This window comes from Meles meles, chromosome 3 (assembly GCF_922984935.1).
Source record: "Meles meles chromosome 3, mMelMel3.1 paternal haplotype, whole genome shotgun sequence".
In the NCBI taxonomy this organism is placed as follows: Eukaryota; Metazoa; Chordata; class Mammalia; order Carnivora; family Mustelidae; genus Meles; species Meles meles.
The window spans coordinates 43494587-43514455 of record NC_060068.1 but is presented as its reverse complement, the minus strand read 5'-3'; the positions used below and the strand labels follow the sequence as shown (position 1 = coordinate 43514455).

Genomic DNA, 19869 nt, shown 5'->3' with positions numbered 1-19869 from the left:
CATTTTGTCCAGATAAGAGGATATGAAGGAGCAAATAAAATACTAAAAGGGTGGCAAAGACCCCAGAAAAATGCGCTGTAACCAAATGAGAAGAGACCCCAAATTGTGGGGGGGGGGGAGAAAGGGGATAAAAAGAGGTTCAGAAAAAAAAAGAAAAAAATTTAAAAAATAAAACAAATAAAGAAAAAATATAAAAAAGAAAGAAAAAATATAAAAAAGAAAGAAAAAATATATATATTTAGATAAGCTAGTCAAAAAACGTTAAAAAAGAAATGGGTAAAAGTTTTAAAAAATTTAGCAGAAGAAGAAAAAAGAAAAAAGAAAAAAAAATTGAAAAAGGAAAAAAAAAATTGAAGTAGCCGCAAGACTAAAGAATCATGGGGAGAAAGCCATGAGTTACGTGCTTTGCTTTCTTCTCCTCTGGAATTGCGCTTCTGTCTTAGGAATTGAACCTGCTTTCCTTGATAGATGAACTTCGTCCTGGCTGGATATTTTGTTGATCTTCTGGGGGAGGGGCCTGTTGTAGTGACTCTCAAGTGTCTTTGCCCGAGGCGGGATTGCACCGCCCTTACCGGCAGCCGGACTAAGTAATCAGCTCGGGTTCGCTTTTGGGAGCTTCTGTTCCCTGAACGCTTTCCGTAGAGTTCCGGAGGACGGGAATGAAAATGGCGGCCTCCTAGTCTCCGGCCCGGAGGAGCCGAGAGCCTGGGGCCCCACTCCTCAGTGCGCCCCCAGAGGACAGCACCCAATCACTCCCGTATCCCCAGCCTCTAGCCGCGCTCCGAGTTCACCCAGCCTGCGACCAGTTCAAGGTAACCCCGAGCTGAGAGTTCAGTCCTCGGCTCTGTCTCTGCAGCCGGTTTCTCCGTTCTAATACCTGCGAGCTCTGCGACACTCCGACACCCCCGATCCTTCTGTGACCCTGCAGGACCTGGGGCCACGCTGACCCCGCGTGGGCTTCACCCTGGTTTAGCCTCTGGAGCGATGTCCCTCAGTGGAACAGACTTTTAAAAGTCCTGATTTTGTGCTCCGTTGCTCCGCCGCTTGCCGGGAGCCGGCCCCTCCCCCCGCGGTCTATCTTCCCGTCGTTTTAGATTCACTTCTCCGCCAGTCCTACCTTTCAGAAAGTGGTTGATTTTCTGTTTCTAGAGTTGCTGTTCTTCTTCTCTTCGATCTCCCGTTGGATTTGTAGGTGTTTGCAATGTTTAGATAAGCTATCGAGCTGATCTCCTGCTACCTGATGTAGTCTCAGCCTGCTACTTCTCCGCCATCTTGACTCCTCCCTCAAGATTTCATTCTTTTTTAAGGATAAAGAAGGTGATACAAACACACACACACACAATGGATTGATTTCATTTAAAAAAAATTTTTTTTATTTTTTTATAAACATATAATGTATTTTTATCCCCAGGGGTACAGGTCTGTGAATCGCCATGTTTACACACTTCACAGCACTCACCACAGCGATACCCTCCCCAATGTCCATAACCCCACCCCCCTTGGATTAATTTCATTTTTAAAAGAACGCTCTAGGGGCACCTGGGTAGATCAGTCAGTTAAGCCTCCAATTCTTTTTTTTTTAAAGATTTGATTTATTTATTTGACAGAGAAGGATCACAAGTAGGCAGAGAGGCAGGTGGGGGGGGGTGGCGGGGGGGGGGGGAAGCAGGCTCCCTGGTGAGCAGAGAGCCCGATGTGGGGCTTGATCCCAGGACACTGAGATCATGACCTGAGCCGAAAGCAGAGGCTTAACCCACTGAGCCACCCAGGCGCCCAAGCCTCCAACTCTTGATTTCACCTCAGGTCATGGTCTCAGGGTCATGAGATCAAGCCTCATGTCAGGCTCCATGCTGGGTGTGGAGCCTCCTTAAGAGTCTCTCTCTCCCTCTCCTGCTGCCCCCCCTCACCCACTTCAGCTCGCACTCTTTCTCTAAATAGATACATAAATAAATAAATAAATAGTGAGAGAATGCTCTAGCTGCTGCATAGGAAATAGATCATAGGAAACCTAAAGTGGGGACCTCAGGTAGGAGGCTGTTGTATTGTGTAGACTAAAGGTATTACTGATCTCAACGAAGGAGATGGTAACTGTGTTAGAAGACAGAGGTAGATGGATTCACCATACATTGCTGGTAGGTTGGATGTGAGAAATGGGTCAAGTTTGACTCCTCCATTTCTGAATTGACGGACCAATAACTAAAAACATTGTTTCAGCATGTTTGGGGTTCTCTAGAGGGAACAGTTTAGTTGGAATCATCTACGAATCAATTTTGGACTCTTTCAGCATGAGAGATCTGTGGAATATAAAAGTGGCTATCTCAGGATGGCAGTCAGAAATACATACCACAGGTTTGTAGCAGAGATGGACACGTGGGGATAATCAGGGTATAGGTCATATTAAAAGCCAAGGAAAAAGAAGATCAACCATGGAGAAAGTATAGGGAAAAAGAAGAGAGGCCCAAGGCCTAAGCCCTGAGCAACTCCGAATTTTAGCAGTTAACGCAGAGGAGAGGGAGATCTGGAAGCATCTTGTGATGCCAAAGGAGAAGAAAAATTAGGAGATTCTAGTTTCACTGAAATATTTTAAGAAGGAAGAAAAATTGGTAAATGTGTCAAAACTTCTATAAATTCTAGTCGAGAGAAGGACTGCAAGGTGTTCCTGGGTTTTGACAACAAAGAAATCATTGGCTGCAAGTGGCCGTAAAGAGTAGTGGGGTTTCTTCCCCCCAACAAAGTCAGGGAAGTCAGAGCTGAGTTCAGGCTGTGTAAGAGAGTGGCACCATGGAATAATCAGCTTTCCCCTCTCCAGTTCTTGTCATATGGGATTTGTCTGCAGGCCAGATTCCAATCTGCCATACTTCCAGGGCTCAGACCGCGACACAGTAGTGCGGAAGGAAAGAGACGACCTCCGCTTCTGCAAGAACACTTTTCCCAGAATCCCACATCAGTCTTAGCACTCAGCTTGCATTGGCCAGAATCACATCACAAATCTAAGCTTATGTATTTTTTTATTTATTATCAATAAATTTTTTATTTATATTTATCATACCCTAAGTCAGTTGTCAAGGGCAATGCAGTGACTGGGACTGGCTTATGAAATTGAGGGTCCATTTCTTGGGACTGCAAATTGTTCTAGACTTCCCAGAAATGTCAGGATCAGAGTGGAACCATGGAAAAAAAATCATTGTTCTTTAAAGAAGGAGAGAGGGCATAGGGGTAGACAGGGAAGCAACCAACAGTGTCTCCTACACAAGAATCCAAGGAGGAAACCAATGATTTCACTTGACTTGGAACATTCCATCACATTTGGAAATTCTCTGATTGGGATAGAGTCATATTTTTCAAATATACAATATGCCTTTGGGTGATAAAATGAAGTGGGTAAATTCCATCTCCACTACCCGCCCTTGTCCTTTTTCTTACTTAGCTCTCCTGTCATCACCGGCTTCTGGCTTTGCAATGTCCTATTACTGACCTTCTCTATTTTCTTCTGTAACTGAACATACCAAGCCACTATTTTCATCCTTTCTACAGGGGAGTATTGAAGTACTTTAAGGTGTTCATTTGGGTTAATGAAGTACTGTCTCAGCTAATGTTTGAAATTTAAGAACCATATTTAACATTAATGGGGAAAAAAAAGAAGGAGGAAGAGGAGGACAGGGAGGAGGAGAATTATGGTAGAAACTGTTGGTCATAAAACAGACTGATGGTGAAGATATTTTGAGTAAAGGATGTCTCCTAGTCTTCTGCAAATAATTTCCACAGTCCCTGATTTTGCTTAAAACCTTGATTTTCATATGTAGCTAAGCTTACTCTTAGCCCACAACAAATAAATGCTTTACAATTATAAAACAGTTAGTTCTGATAAGGTTAAAGCAATTTGTAAAGCTTTCTCACAATATTGAATTCTCTAGCCTAGTATTCTGCCCTTCGTAGCTGTTCAGTTAATATGACTAAATAAGACCTACACATGTAAATAACTGTTCTTTTTGCAGCCATTCATTTGTACACAATCAATATATGCTGAGTTCTTTGTGTGGGCCCATTTCCATTAAATTAAATGGGAAAACAAGCATAGCCTTTCTTACTATTTCTCACCTCAGAGATGCCTCTAGTTCCCATTCACACTATGAGCTGACAGGCCATGAAAACTATACATTCTAACTTACTGTTCTTTGCCACAGACATGGACTGTGAATTGTGCTTTTAGCTTTGATGTATTGAGTAATGTTTCTACCTTCTAATAGAAAGAATAATCTTTTTAACATTATCCAAGGACACTAAGTCTATGTATTCTGAGTAAATGAACATCTGTTGCTAGCCTTCTCATTGCAGATCCCACAGCGTACAGGTTAATCTCCCCCATCTGGGTAGATCACATTCTTGTCTTCAAAGTTACCTGGAGCACGATGGTGATGTTTGGCCATTGTTATAAAATAAAGTAACTAGAGATAAATGATGTTTTATAACCATGGTTTTGTAATTCATTTCAGGAACAGCATGTATCAGCCTATCAGTGTTATTTGCTAATAATGATTGGGTTTTTTATTTGTACCTTGTTTCCATGGGGGTATGAAAGATTTCAGCGGTTAGAGAAGGGATAGTATTATATATTTGTCAAAACTTTGGAATTTCCTGAGTAATGAGGTTTTTTGTTCTGATTTGTTTCATTTTACTAATGAGATGACTCTTCAAGATGGGTGCAGGTCACCAAGCGCCACAACCATAAAGTAAGTGAGAGCATTGATTCTGTCAGTTCCCACACTCCCTGATTTTTGGGGAGGAGAAAAAGGCTGGAGATTGGGTTACAAAAGCTCTTGGGCAAAAAACAAACTCTAAAACAATTTGGGTTTGGAGAACTTCCAGATTGCTGAACATATCTACATATACGTATGGTGGCATGCCTGGAAAGACCATGGATGTTCTGTATCACTTTTGCCTCCATACCTTGCACTGCACATCACCTCCATTTAGATGTTCCTGAGTTGTATCCTTATTTTTTTTTTAAGATTTTATTTTTTATTTGAGAGAGAGAGAGAGAGCACGCGCCCATGTGCTTGGGAGGGGAAGAGGGAGAAGCAGACTTCCTCTGAACAAAGTCCCACATAGGGCTAGATCCCAGGACCCCGAGATTATGATCTGAGCTGGAGACAAATGCCTAACCAACTCAGCCTCCCAGGTGCCCAGAGTTGTATCCTTTATAATAAACCTGAAATTGTAAGTGTAGCACGTCTCTGAGTTCTGTAAATTGTGCTAGCTAATTATGGAGCCTGAATGGAGGGGGTCATGGGAATCTCCAGACTTGTAGTCAGCAAGGGAGATGGGCAGGTCGCTTGAGAACCCTAAGATACAGCTAATATCTTAAGGCAGTCTCATGGGACTGTACCTTTAACCTGTGGTGTCTATGCTGGCTCTGGATAGTTAGTGTCAGAATTGAATTGTTGGACAGCTACCTGGTATTGGAGAATTAGAGAATTGGTTGTTGATGTTGGAAAATATGTCACAAGATGGTCCCATAGCTTTAATGTGCCTAGAAGCTGTCATGACCAGCTCACCACAACAGACTCTCTCTCCACCATGAGCAGATGCTACACTTCTTAATATTAGCACGTTTACAATCATATAGCTGTCCTTCTCTACTGGAAGAGACCACGTGTGTCCTATAGGGCCCAGGACTGAGAGGACAGAGAGGACTACACCTGGGACCTTGGATGCCTTAGGATTCACGTTTCTCTTTTTGTTGTCACACTGTGTCTTCTGCTTCTAACTGAGCTCTTCCCTGTGTTTTAGTACTGCAAATCTTTTAGCAGTTGAACACAAGGTGATTAATGCATTGTTAGTATAGATCCTTCCAGCAAGCTTAAGTAACATTCTTAGTCATTTCAGCAGAAGAATAGATGAAGGAGTTCAAGTTCTGTGGGTTTTGTTAGATTTATTTATTTATTTTAGAGAGAGAGGGAGATTGAGCTGGTGCACGTGGGAGTGGGGAGAAGGGCAGAGGGAGATGATCCCAAGCAGACTCTGCTCAGAGCAAGATCACAACCTGAGACCAAACCAAGAGTTGGATGCTTAACTGACTGCAACATCCAGGTGCCCCAAAGGAATTCAGGTTTTAAAAATCCATCCTATCAAGGAAAATACTGGCGTAACTAGCTATAATGTATTAATTACCTTAATCCTATATATTTCCAAAAGTAAAAAAATCCATATGGATGGGAGAATGTCCCTAAAATATTGAGTTCTTTTTTTAAACCAAAGAATAAAACTTAGGAAAAGAATGGGGAATAAAAATATTAGTGTGGATTGTAGCAATTGAGCACACTTTGTGTTGTTTTCAGCTAATCGTTTCATTTGCTGATCTTTCTAAAGGCTCTTTTAAACAGGAATACAGAGAGGGTGGTCAGTGCTAATTATATTTCTCTGTTCATTTCATATACCATTTGAATTACAAAGAAAATTTTGGTAGTCCTATCAATTCTACATGGAGTTTAGCCAGAATATATATTTATCACATCCACCCATCTTCTTCTGCAATTCCTCTAAATTATAACGTTTACATTTGATTGATTAATTTTAGAATTTTTGTGATTAGATGTAATTTTATCACAATACTCCTAGCCTTTGAAGGACAGGTTTTTCAAAAATAAATGTAAATAATATCTGTATGCATAAACGACTAATGAAAGGGAATATTAACATCTTAGAATTTAAAAGTCTTACAGTCAAGCACAGATAAAGTTTTATGATATTTAAAGATAGTGACAAAGTGAATGATAAGTGCGTTATTTGCTAATAATGAAATAATGTTAAATATAAGCAGTGTTATGTAATCAGTAATTGGTTTTCAGGCGCCTCCTTCAAAAAATGAAGAAAATTCAGTTAATGCTGCTAATTAAGAATTAAAGGGTTGTTTTCAATACTACATGTCAACACAACTGTCTCCCTCAAATTACATTGTCTATCGACCAGACAGTCTGTGCGTGGCAAATAAACCCAAGCAATCACTTTGCAATAAGCAGTTTTATATTTTCAGACATTCTATGGGAATCATCTGCTTTTTGACAGACAGCCATCCTCCCCCATAATCCCCCCACACATGGGAGGAATGAAGCCAAAGCATCAAGTTCTTATTACAAACTGGAACAAGGAGTTCCAAATAAAGCACTATATTAAAAGAAGGAAAAAGAAAAAAAAAAGATCACATGGCCATTTATCCACTCTTGGATTCCTTCCCACGTGGGCTATTATTTATCTCATACAGGTCTTTCAAGAATGATTTATTTGGATATGTTTTTCTGAGTCAGAGATTACCTAGGAAATAGGGTTTCACATGTTCTTTCTGGAAACTTACACTTCCTATTTGCTTCCCCTGTAATTTGGCAATAGGGACTTCTGAAATTATTTTGGTTTATGACATATGTCACAACTTTAAAGGACTTGATAACTGACTTAAGATCATCAATATTAAAATATCTGGCTTTACACCACACAGTGCAGTGGCCATAGAGTATTTTAAAAAATGATTTAGTTTAGATATTTCGCCAGTTAGAAATAGAGGGCAGTGCCCTAAAGTGGAATTCATAGTTCCCTCCATATTTGAATTTTGATGACTTAAGATAGAATAATTATTCTATTACCTCTTAACCAGATGAATGTGTAGATTAGTAAATGGATATTGAGAACATATGTAAAGCGAGGATAATAGTCACCTCTCTATTGTGGATCTTCCAAGATCGCGTGGAGAAAAGCAAGCAATGAAGATTCTTCATGGAGGCATTCTTCATGAGTCTGGCATTGTTTACCTTTTTTTTTTAAAAAGATTTTATTTATTTATTTGACAGAGAGAGACACAGTGAGAGAAGGAAAACAAGCAAAGGGAGTGGGAAAGGGAGATGCGGGCTTCCTGCGAAGCAGGACGATGTGGGGCTCGATCCCAGGATCCTGCGATCATGATCTGAGTTGAAGGCAGATGCCTAAGGACTGAGCCACCCAGGCACCCCAATTTTTTTTAATATTTAATATTTTTAAGGGGGGAGGGCAGAGGGAGACAGAGAGAAAGAGAATCCCTAGCAGGCTCCCCTTTCAGTGCAGAGCCAGATGGGGGCTAGATCTCATGACCCTGAGATCATGACCTGAGCTGTAATCAAGAGTCAGTTGCCCAACCAACTGAGCCACCCAGGCATCCCATTTTTTGTACTTATCTGTGGAAGACCCTTCTTTGAATTATAATTTTTACATGGTAGTTTTACTGCAATATCAATGTTGAATCTTAAACTCTGTGTAGAAACTACGTATTGCTAATGTTGTATCTTCAACAATAACAAACAGAGTGCTTTCTGTCCAACAGTGATGACGAAAAAAAAAAAATCTTACATATCACTTTAGGAGTGTATGCATATATGTTTGCCAATACGTTAGAAGGCAATCAACTCTCTCGCCTTCTTTCTCTGTCTGTCTCTCTCTCACACACACAAACACACATGTGCATGTGTGTGCACAAACACACACATAGCCCTATTGATCTGACATAAGAATTCAGAGCTGTGACTTTCTAATGTGAAACCATTAGGCCAATTAAAATCTAAATTTCGTCTCCATCCTAAGCATACATGACCAGCGGCAAGATGGGAGATCAGTTTCTGGGAGATCAGTTTCACCAAGAGTGATTATATCTGGAATGACTTAGTTGAACTTCTTGCAAAATAAGAGTAAGAATAAGTAAGAGTAAGAATGAGTAAAGATGTGTTTTCTGTGTGTTTCATGGTTTGGGGAGGGGACAATGCGATGTTTTAGTAACAGACTGGAAACATTTTTCAGGTGGGATATACAAGAAAGGTAACAGTCTTGGAGGGAAGTAGTGGAGGGAAGTGCACTGGACAGAGAGCAGGAGTCTAATACTCAACCAGTTCTGGCTTATTACTTCAGTTACATCAATTCGTCTCTCTGTGCCGTCTTCCTTTGTTGAAGAAATGATAAAGAAGAATGTTCGATGTGGAGATGTGGAATGATGGAAGGAATCACCAAGGGTGAGAGTGAGATTTTAGTCCCATTTTTAAATGGAGTCCAGAACTTGTATATTTTCCCAGGGTGATTGAAAAAACAAGCATGGTTTGTGTTGAGAGACTAGGTTGACTACAGACTGTGCTGTATCCAGGGCTATTCACTGAATTCACTGAAAAATAGGGCAGGTTGTTCAGTTTTCTGAAAGCTCACTCTGCCAGAAGATCCGTGATGACGTGTCAGCTCACAACACAGAGTCCCAAGTTCTCCCTGATAATCCTCAGACTGTCATCTTTGTGTTTTTTTAAAAGATTTTATTTGTTTGTTTGTTTATTCATTATTTAGAAGACTCAGAGAGAGCGAAAGAGAGCATGAGCAGAGAGAGGGAGAGGCAAACTTCTCGCTTAGCAGGGAGCCCAACTGTATCCCAAGACCCCGAGGACATGACCTGAACCAAAGGCAGATGCCTAACTGACTAAACCACCCAGGTGCCCCAGACTGTCATCTTTAAAGATATGGAGCGCTTTGACTACCCAGATGTTAACAAGAGACACCCTTAAAGATAAAACTTTGGTTAAAAGTTAAAAAAAAAAAAAAAAAAAGATTATCAGCACATGAAAATGATAAAATTCAGGACAAAGAATACTATTAACAGGAGGAAGGACAGTTCATAATGACCAAAGAATGCATTCATCAGAAAGATACATCATAAATGTATCTATCTTCAGTCAAAAATTCAACTTCCAAATACGTGAGGCAAAAATTGGCAAAAGTGGAAAAACAAATACATTCGTGATTATAGTTGGTGATATATCAGCAGTCTTCTTTCAATAACTGAGAAGTAAGCAGAAAAGTTAAAAAGATTTAAAAGACTAACAGTAATGTTAATTGACATTTAGAAAACATTTCATGGTGGAAGTCAGACAAGTCGCTGTACTAACAAAGTTTATTACTGAAGCGGTACCCGTACATAATATCCAAAATTCTTGAAGTAAACCAACATTCGTGGGCCAGAGCCCTCCAAACCGGTGTAGTGTCCACTTCACTAATACTATAAAGTTGCCCATTCCTGAGCCTGTCCTTAGGCTTTACCTTCTATAGGCAGTGAGTACTTTCTCAGTCTTACCTAAACCTGTGGCCAGATTAAGGAGATTGTCTGACATTATTCAAGATGAAACTGATTTCTGAAGAGAGTTAGTAACGACAAAACAGTTTTAGAGTGGAGTTTGCCTAAGGAATGTTCTAGGCTGGATCCTGCATCTTTGGACTGTTTCCAGGCCCCTATTGATCTATGAATGTAAACAGCCTTATTAGTCCTGTGGATGCTCCTTATAGAGTCAAGAAGCTGTACTCCAAGATCCATCTACCTCTCTTGATGTTCTTGCTTGACAGGCTGAAGGTAAAAAAGCCCAGGAACGATGGAGAGAATAAAGACAGGGGAATCAAATATTTTGAAGCAACTATGATTTTCTTTAGATTAAATGTTCTCTGGTGATATACTTTATTCGTAGTTTAGAAAACCTGTGTGGCTTATCATTCCATGGAAGGAAAAGTTGTGCCGGGCCTAAATTAAATATTAGAAGGTTTTAGAGATTTATTTTATTTTATTTTACTTTGCCAGAGGACATGGCATCTGAAATTTCTAGTCATATATATGCCTTACGGCTTGATTCTACATTTTCAAAAAAGACAGATCTCTCACTCAAAATACATAAAACTGAACTGCAAATGTATTAAAATGTAAGTTAAAAAAATGAAAAAAATTGTTGATTTTTAAACCAAAGGGGGTTTAATATTTATTTCATGAAAGGGAAAACAAAGGTAATAATGTTTGGTTGACCTCGAATGGTGTAATGAGACCTTTCTGATTTTCTCCCAATAGGCACCCATACCTCGTAAAATATCTTAGTTTAATTTGTTTTAAATATTGGTAACACAATGAGCTACAATAGTTTAAATAAATAATGGTTTATTAGTATAAATAAATAATATAAATAAATATAAATAAATATTAGTTTAAATAAATAGTTTAAATAAAAATAGTTTAAACTAAAATAGTTTAAAACTGGAAAAAAATTTTTTACAATTAAAATTATTGAAAATGTCCTTAATTATATTCCATCACTTTTTTTTTTAAGATTTTATTTATTTGACAGAGAGTGAGAGAGATCACAAGTAGGCAGAGGGCAGGCAGAGAGAAAAGGAAGCAGGCTCTCTGCTCAGCAGAGATGCGGGGCTCCATCCCAGGACCCTGAGATCATGACCTGAGCTGAAGGCAGAGGCTTTAACCCACTGAGCCACCTAGGGGCCTCATGGCCCTCTATTTTTAAGAGTACTTTTTTTTTTTTCCTAGTTTCTTCACTAAGCATCTTCCCCAGATTGGCTTTAATTTCATTTATTGACGGGATTGTTTTACTTCTTGCTACTGCTGTTTTAATTTTGTGTGAGTGAACATTTAGACCGTATCATGACCGTGTACTTCTTTAATATTTGTTACTTGAAAATGCACTCAGAGTAATTGCTTTTGTGACAAGTGTATGTGACAACCACAGCCTTTCCCAGAAACGAGATGCCAGTTCAAAGACGTTCATTAAATTAAAAAAAAAAAAAATGTTTCTTTTTTTTTTTTTTAAAGATTTTATTTATTTGACAGAGAGAGATCACAAGTAGGCAGAGAGGCAGGCAGAGAGAGAGAGAGGAGGAAGCAGGCTTCTTGCCAAGCAGAGAGCCCGACGCGGGGCTCGATCCCAGGACCCTGGGATCATGACCTGAGCGAAAGGCAGAGGCTTTTAGCCCACTGAGCTACCCAGGCGCCCCCAAAATGTTTCTTTTATGTATGTACCAGAAAGTGAATTTCACAAATATAAATGAAGTGAAATGTTTTGACTTGCCAGGTATAGTTTTAGAGGTATGTGGGGTTTTTTGTAGCCCCCTCTAAAATTATTCAATTTTTCCAAATATTAATAATTTCCACTTAGTTTTAAAGACCTTTTATAAAAAAATTAAATCATTGTTTCAAGATTATTATTAAAGCATCATACTGCTGTGTACTTAAAATGTGCTTCATAAAGTCAATTTCCATATTTTTATATACCACCAAAATCTTAAAATGATCTATATCCATCTCCTTGCCATTCCTCTACAACTGATAATTTTTGGTATTTGTTTTTGTTTAAAATTCCAGTTTTGAATGAGGGGGATCTTCTTAGGGCAATATATGGAATAATACTAATTTTCCTACTTGTGGGAAAATAACTTGTATAAAATTGACTGAGTAGGTGATTATTTTCCAAAAATATGTTGTTTGTAATTAGACATAATCTTATGGGTTAATCAGAAATTGCATACACACATCAACAAAATACCTAGGTTATCCATTCTGCAGTTTATTTATTTATTTATTTATTTATTTTATTTTTATTTTTTTAAGATTTTCCATTTTATTTATTTTTTCAGCATAACAGTATTCATTGTTTTTGCACAACACCCAGTGCTCCATGCAAAACGTGCCCTCCCCATTACCCACCACCTGTTCCCCCAACCTCCCACCCCTGACCCTTCAAAACGCTCAGGTTGTTTTTCAGAGTCCATAGTCTCTTATGGTTCGCCTCCCCTTCCAAATTTTTTTTTTTTAATAAACATATAATGTATTTTTATCCCCAGGGGTACAGGTCTGTGAATCGCCAGGTTTACACACTCCACAGCACTCACGATAGCACATACCCTCCCCAATGTCCATAGCCCCCTCCCCCTCTCCCAATCCCACCTCCTCCCAGCATCCCCCAGTTTGTTTTGTGAGATTAAGAGTCATTTATGGTTTGTCTATAAATGACTCTTATTTATTTATTTTTAAGATTTATTTGACAGAGAGAGATCACAAGTAGGCAGAGAAGCAGGCAGAGAGAGAGCTGGGGGGAAGCAGGCTCCCTGCCGAGCAGAGACCCTGAGATCATGACCTGAGCCTAAGGCAGTGGCTTAACCCACTGAGCCACCCAGGCGCCCATTCTGCAGTTTATTTTTTCACTGGAGTTGCTAAATGACCATATTATCATTGCATAGTTGTATCGCTATCAGACTCATTCTGTGCTGAATAAATACTAGGATTCCACTTCACATACTTATTTGACTTAAAATAAACATAATTTCTTCACTTGAGTGAAGTATGGAGGAGCATCGAATTTCTTTCTTTTTTCTTTAAGATTTTTATTTATTTATTTGACAGAGAGAGAGATATCACAAGTAGGCAGAGCAGCAGGCAGAGGGAGAGGGAGAAGGAGGCTCCCCACTGAGCAGAGAGTCCGACATGGGGCTCCATCCCAGGACCCTGAGATCATGACTGGAGCTGAAGGCAGAGAGGCTTAACCCACTGAGTCACCCAGGCACCCAGGAGCATCGTATTTCTTAACTCTCTTCCCCAAACCAACCAAAACCAACAGCAGCAAAAGGCAGTAGAGAATTAAAAACAGAAACTTTGTAAAAACATAGCCTTAAAGGAACACGATTCATGAGCAAACACCTCTACGGTGATTGTCGGGCACCATGAACGAAGGATATTTGGCAACAGTCCTCACCATGTAGAATTTTAGTCATGAGAGAGTCAAGAACTCTCCAGACTGAAAGAGAGCAAGAGCACGTTGGGGAGGAAGGAGAGAAGAGCAACACTGTAATTAATCAGTCTGGGAGGACACACACAGATAAAGCCAGCTGCAAAGTTAGCAGGAAACATCGTTTTCCCCAAAGGCAAGTTGTGTTGCAGCTGAAGAATGCTAAAACAACCCCCTCTTTGACTGATGACTGTTTTGTTATCAGTGATGATCCCAGACCTATATTTCTATACCTATCTATTACTGAGGGTATCTATTGCTAAGCTACCTTCACCACATAATGGTACTCAATCCCTGGTTCGTTCCCTTCCCCTAATGTCAACTCAGAAACCGCAACCCATCCCAAACTGATCCCCACATCTCTTAGAGTCTCCCACGAATTATTCAGATCGCCCAAACCAAGCAAAAGTGCCTTCCCTTTTCCCTCTTGTGAATTATCGCTGATTGGAGTGTTGCACTGAATTATCCAGGAGGAAAAATGTTAATGACTGATCAATCAATATATAAATAGAAATCCTGGGAAGAAAGCCAATTTGGTAATTTTTTCTTGTTGAAGGAAAGGTATGTTTAAAAAAAAATCCAAGGGAAGAAAAAGAGAATTGTGTCTCTAAGAAAGGAAAAAGTCTCCTAAATTATAGGACCCGGAAATCCTTAGCAGGGGAGAAAAAAAGGAAAAAAGAAAGAAGAGACTTGATCACAAAATAGCTCACAGATCTTACTTCGTGAGATAGCTTGGTCTCTGTTATGGGTTGAATTGTGTCCCCCATTCTCAAAGATATGTCAAGTCATAACCCTCGGTCCCTGGAAACGTGACTTTATTTGTAAATGGGATATTTGCAGATACGGTCAAGTTAATATGAAGTCATTAAGATGGGCCCTAGCTCAATATGATTGGTATCCTAGTAACTAGGGAGGAATTTGGGTACACAGACAAACAGGGAAAACATCAAGGGCTGACAGAGGCAGAGAGTGCCCAGAAAGAGCAGCGTACTAAGAAACAGTAAGGATTTGTGGCCACCACCAGAAGCTGGGAAGAGAAGAGGAAGAATTTCGGAAGGCTATATGGTAACAGGGCTTTGTTGATGGCTACGTTGATAACATGACATTGAACTTCTAGCCTTCAGGAGTGGAAGAGAATCCATTTCTGTTGTTTTAAGCCACCCACTGTGTGGTACTTCCTTTTTCTTTTTTAAAGATTTTATTTATGTGTGAGAGAGAGCACATAGAGAGAGAGAGAGAGAGCGCACAAGCAGGGTGAAGGGGTAGAAGAAGCAGGCTCCCTGCCGATCAGGGAGCCCGATGCGGAGCTCCATCCCAGGACCCTGGGATCATGACCTGAGTGAAAGGCAGAGGCTTAACCCACTGAGCCACCCAGGCGCTTTGTGTGGTACTTTCTTATGGTAGCCTTGTGAAATCAATACAGATTTTGGTAACTGGAAATTTGGGATGCTGCTGTCAGAAATAACCAAAAAATGTAGAAGTAGCTTTAAATTAGGTAATGGGTAGAGGCTGGAAGCATTTTCAGGGAGTAAAAAAAATCCCGATTTTCCTGAAGAGATTTTTGATAGAATTATATCTTATATGAAGTTAGTATTCAAAATATATAAAGAACTCCCACAATGCCGTTGCAATAAGGACATACCAATAATCTGATGTAAAAACGGGCAAAGGAACTTAATAGACATTTTTCCAAAGAAGACATACAGATGGCCAACAGGTACATGGAAAGGTGCTCAACACCAGTCGTCAGGAAATGCAAATCAAAACCACAGTGAGTATTACCTCACACCTGCTGGAATGGCTATTATCAAAAAGAAAAAAGAAGTACTGGCAAGCACGTGAAGGCTGTGCAATCATTGTTCTCTGTTGGTGGGTATGCACATTGGTGCACTGGAACTGGTGCTATGGAAAACAGTATGAAGTTCCTCAAAAATTTAAGAATACAACCACCCAATAACCCAGCAATTCCAACACTGGGCATTTATCTGAAGAAAATAAGAACAATAACTCGAAAGAACAGCTGCATCCCCATGTTCATTACAGCACTGTTTATAATAGCCAAGATGTGGAAGCAACCTCCTTAGGTTGGATGAATGGATAAAGAAAATGGGGTATGCATACGCAAAATGGAACATTATCCAACCATAAAAAAGGAAGGAAATCATCCCTTGTACAATAATAACATGGATGACCTTGAGGGTATTGTACTAAGTAAGTCAGACAAAGGCAAATACCTAGGATCTTGTATGTGGAAACTAAAACAAAACAAAACAAAAAAACAAAACCTGAACTAATATACATAGAGAACAGGGGCACCTGGGTGGCTCAGTGGGTTAATCCTCTGCCTTTGGCTCAGGTCATGATCTCAGGGTCCTGGGATCAAACCCGGCATCGGGCTCTCTGCTCAGCAAGGAACTTGCTTCCCCCTCTCTCTCTGCCTGTTTCTCTGACTACTTGTGATCTCTCTGTCAAATCTATCTATCTATAAGATTTTATCTATATATATATATAAGATTTTTTATATATATAAGATTTTATATATTATGTAGATAGATATCTCCCTCTCTATATATATGGAGAGAGAGAGAACAGATTGGGCAAAATGGGTAAAGGGGTTCTAAAGGTATAAACTTACAATTATAAAATAAATTAAATCACAGGCATGGTGACTATAGCTGATAATACTGTATTGTGTATTTGAAAGTTGCTAAGGGAGAAAATATTAAAGTTTCTCATCATGAAAAAAATGATGGAACTGTGTGTGTTGATGGTTGTTAGCCAGCCTTACTGTAGTGCTCATTTTGCAGTATATACAAAGATGAAATTATTATTTTACATACCTGAAACTAATATCATGTTATATGTTAATAACATGCCTATTTTCAAAAAGCCCTTGAAATAGGAAGTTGCTTAACAAATGCAATATATGACAAGCCCATAGCTAGTATCATACTCAAAAGTGAAAAACCGGGGGCGCCTGGGTGGCTCAGTGGTTTAAGCCTCTGCCTTTGGCTCAGGTCATGATCTCAGGGTCCTGGGATCAAGCCCCGCATCAGGCTCTCTGCTCAGTGGGGAGCCTGTTTCTCCCTCTCTCTCTGCCTGCCTCTCTGCTTACTTGTGACCTCTCTCTCTGTCAAATAAATAAATAAAATTAAAAAAAAGTGAAAAACCGAAAACTCTAGGGTCAGGAACAAGACAACGATGCCCACTCACCATTTCTAGTCAACGTAAGACCAGTTCTAGAGGAATCTAATTATTTCCCCTCTGAGTCAGCCTGTCCTTAATTCTTTTTTTTTTTACTTTTTTCCCCAGTGTTCCAAGATTCATTGTTTATGCACCACACATGCCCTCCTTAATACCTACTACCAGGCGAACCATCCACCCACCCCCCTCCCTTCCAAAAACTTCAGCTTGTTTCTCAGAGTCCATAGTCTCTCATGCTTCCTCTCCCCCTCCTTAATTCTTTTTTTTTTTAAGATTTTTTTTTAATTTATTTGACACAGAGAGAGCAATCACAAGTAGACAAAAAGGCTGGCAGGGGGTGGGGGGGGAGCAGGCTCCCCGCTGAGCAGAGAGCCCCATGCGGGGCTCGATGCTAGGACCCTGAGATCATGACCTGAGCCGAAGGCAGAGGCTTTAACCCACTGAGGCACCCAGGCGCCCCTCCTTAATTCTTAATAGCACCTGCCAGTCTCCTTCTAACACAGTGGTTCTCAAGGTGTGGTTTAATGATGAGCCGCATTAGTTTTATATGAGAGCTTGTTAGAAACTCAAATTCTTGTGCTCCCCCCAGGTCATGTGAATCATAAACACTAGGAATAGGTGTCATCCATTGTGTTTAACAAGCCCTCAGGTATAAGAACGACTCTCCAAATGCGGTAACCACTAACACAGAGGACAGATGGAGGATTTCGGTGGGGGGAATGAAGAACGGACAGCGTGTGTGATTCCTAGTTCTAGTCGTTGTTTTTAGCGATGAAGGAAAGGGGAAAAGAGTATGGAAACAAGGGGCAGTGAAGTTCTGAATCCAGTAATTAAATCTACCATACTGACCCCAGAAAGTCAGATTCATGAGAACGGAAACCCAGAATTTCTTGGTGATTCTGTTACCCATGGAGCGTGGCTCAGCGCTTGGTATGCAGTAAGCTTTCACAAATACTTGGTAAACAACTGAAGACTAGTTTTATGACAAATAATATAGGTTATCCCTGTATTTTAAATACAAGTTTGTTCTATTTTGTTTTTTAAACTGGTCCGGTGTCTTGCTGCACAGCAGAGGGAAACCCAGAATGAATGTTCTCTCTACCCTCGGGGAAGCAGATCTGAGAAAAGGTGACAGAGAAGGGGCTCGTGCGGGTGTTTCATTTTCTTCTCTGGAGTTCCTCAACGAAATATATCACTTCGCTCTGGTAAGAAGTGGACGAAGGAATTCAGATGGTAAGATTTTTCTTGTACTGCAATTCCTAAAATAATAGGATTAAAAAATTTGAAGTAGATTTTTCTTAAGTGTTTAAAAAAATGCTTCTAAGAACTACTTGAATTTGATGTATGTAACATAGTGGCTATAAAGTGCACAATTTAAGTTTTATTCTATGTGTGCGACTGGAAAACCATCAATACAGTCAAGATAATGAAATGTCGCCCCCCCACCCCACCTCCGAAACTGCCTTGTGTCTGTTTGTGACCACTTTCTCTAATCCATCTCCGCACCTCCTTATCTCTGGATAACTGTTGATTTGTGTTGTGTCACAAGATTAGTTAGAATTTCTAGAATTGTACGTAGAGAGAGTTCTAGAGTATGTGCCATTTTGTTTTTTTTGTTTGTTTGTTTTTCTACTTTCTCATAAAATAGTTTTGAGATTCACCACATTGTTCTTTACTCAGTAACCAACTCCTTTTTCTGGAGAGGCAGTTCGTTTGTAACAGTATATCCGCATTTGTCCATTTCTTTTTATTGGATATTTGGATTATTTCTAGGTTTCAGCAGTTCTAAATACAAGGGATATCAACTGTCACGAGCAAGTTTTTGTGTGAGCAGATGCTTTCATTTCTCAGGAGTAAATACCTTGAAGTGGAATTGCTGGATTGTATATCATGGCTATCTTTGATCTTTTAAGGAGCTGCCAAAATATTTTACAAAGTGTTTTTCTCATTATTCATACCACAGTGTTTGAGAGTTGCATTTCTCTCAAAATCGGCACGAAACTTGTATGATGAAGCTTTTAAAAGAGTCCTCTCTTAAACATGGGCATGTGCATTTCTCTTCGTTGTAATTCACATTTTCTTAATTACTAATGATTTTGAGTATTTTTTCACTTTCATGTTTGTGATGCTGTATCTACTTTGGTGTATTAAGGTGTTTAAATATTTGGCCAAGTATTCTGAGTTCTTAAATGGTCTACATAGAAATCCTTGATCTGATACAGAACTTGGAAATGTTTATTCATCTGTATGTAGTTCTTCATTCTTGTAGAAATGTGTTTTGAAGAGCAGGAGTTCATAATTTTGATTAAGGTCAGTGTATAAGTTTAGCTGATTTTGCTTGCTTGATTTTTTTTTTTCTATTTATGGATCATAGTTTGCTGTTTCTTTGTATCCATAGGGATTTTGTAATAGGATGCCTTTATGGATTTTACTTTCTTGGTGCTGGATACTTTAGTTTTCCTATCTGTATTTTGGTGTTCTGTTAGGATATGGACTTAAGTTACTTGGAAGCTACTCGTTGGGGGGGTCCCTTCTAAATTTGTTAGGTGGGAATAGGACAGTGGTTTATTGAGCTAAAATTAACCCTGTTCTGAGGCAAAACTCTACTGAATCCTGTATGTGTGTCTCTTTTTTTTTTTTAAGATTTTATTTATTTATTTGACAGAGAGAGATCACAAGTAGGCAGAGAGGCAGGCAGAGAGAGAATGAGAGGGAAGCAGGCTCCCCGTGGAGCAGAGAGCCTGATGCGGGACTCGATCCCAGGACCCTGAGACCATGACCTGAGCCGAAGGCAGTGGCCCAAACCACTGAGCCACCCAGGCGCCCCTGGATGTGTGTCTCTTGAATTAAGAGGTTTTCTCTAACTGCTTTGGAGCTTTCTTTTAATACGTTCAGGTAGTTCTCTTCTGAGTATCACGTAATTTCCTCACATGTTTGTGATGATTCTATGTAGATTGCTAGCCTATTCTCTCTTAGTAAGTCTTCCTTTTTTGGAAGGCTACCCAATAAATTCTAGCTGCCTTGGCTTCTTCAGACTTCCAGATCCATTTGCTCAGCTGGG

At 39.8% G+C, this 19869-nt stretch overlaps 1 long non-coding RNA gene across 1 annotated transcript in view; it reads left to right on the top strand.

Annotated features, from left to right (window-relative positions):
• The window catches only part of LOC123938579, a 249733-nt gene extending 231698 nt beyond the window's left edge, over nucleotides 1-18035 (top strand). The window contains exon 3 of the long non-coding RNA XR_006817735.1: nucleotides 17878-18035. This is a non-coding gene — a long non-coding RNA (uncharacterized LOC123938579). The remainder of the gene's footprint in view (nucleotides 1-17877) is intronic.
• Nucleotides 18036-19869: the final 1834 nt, after the last annotated feature.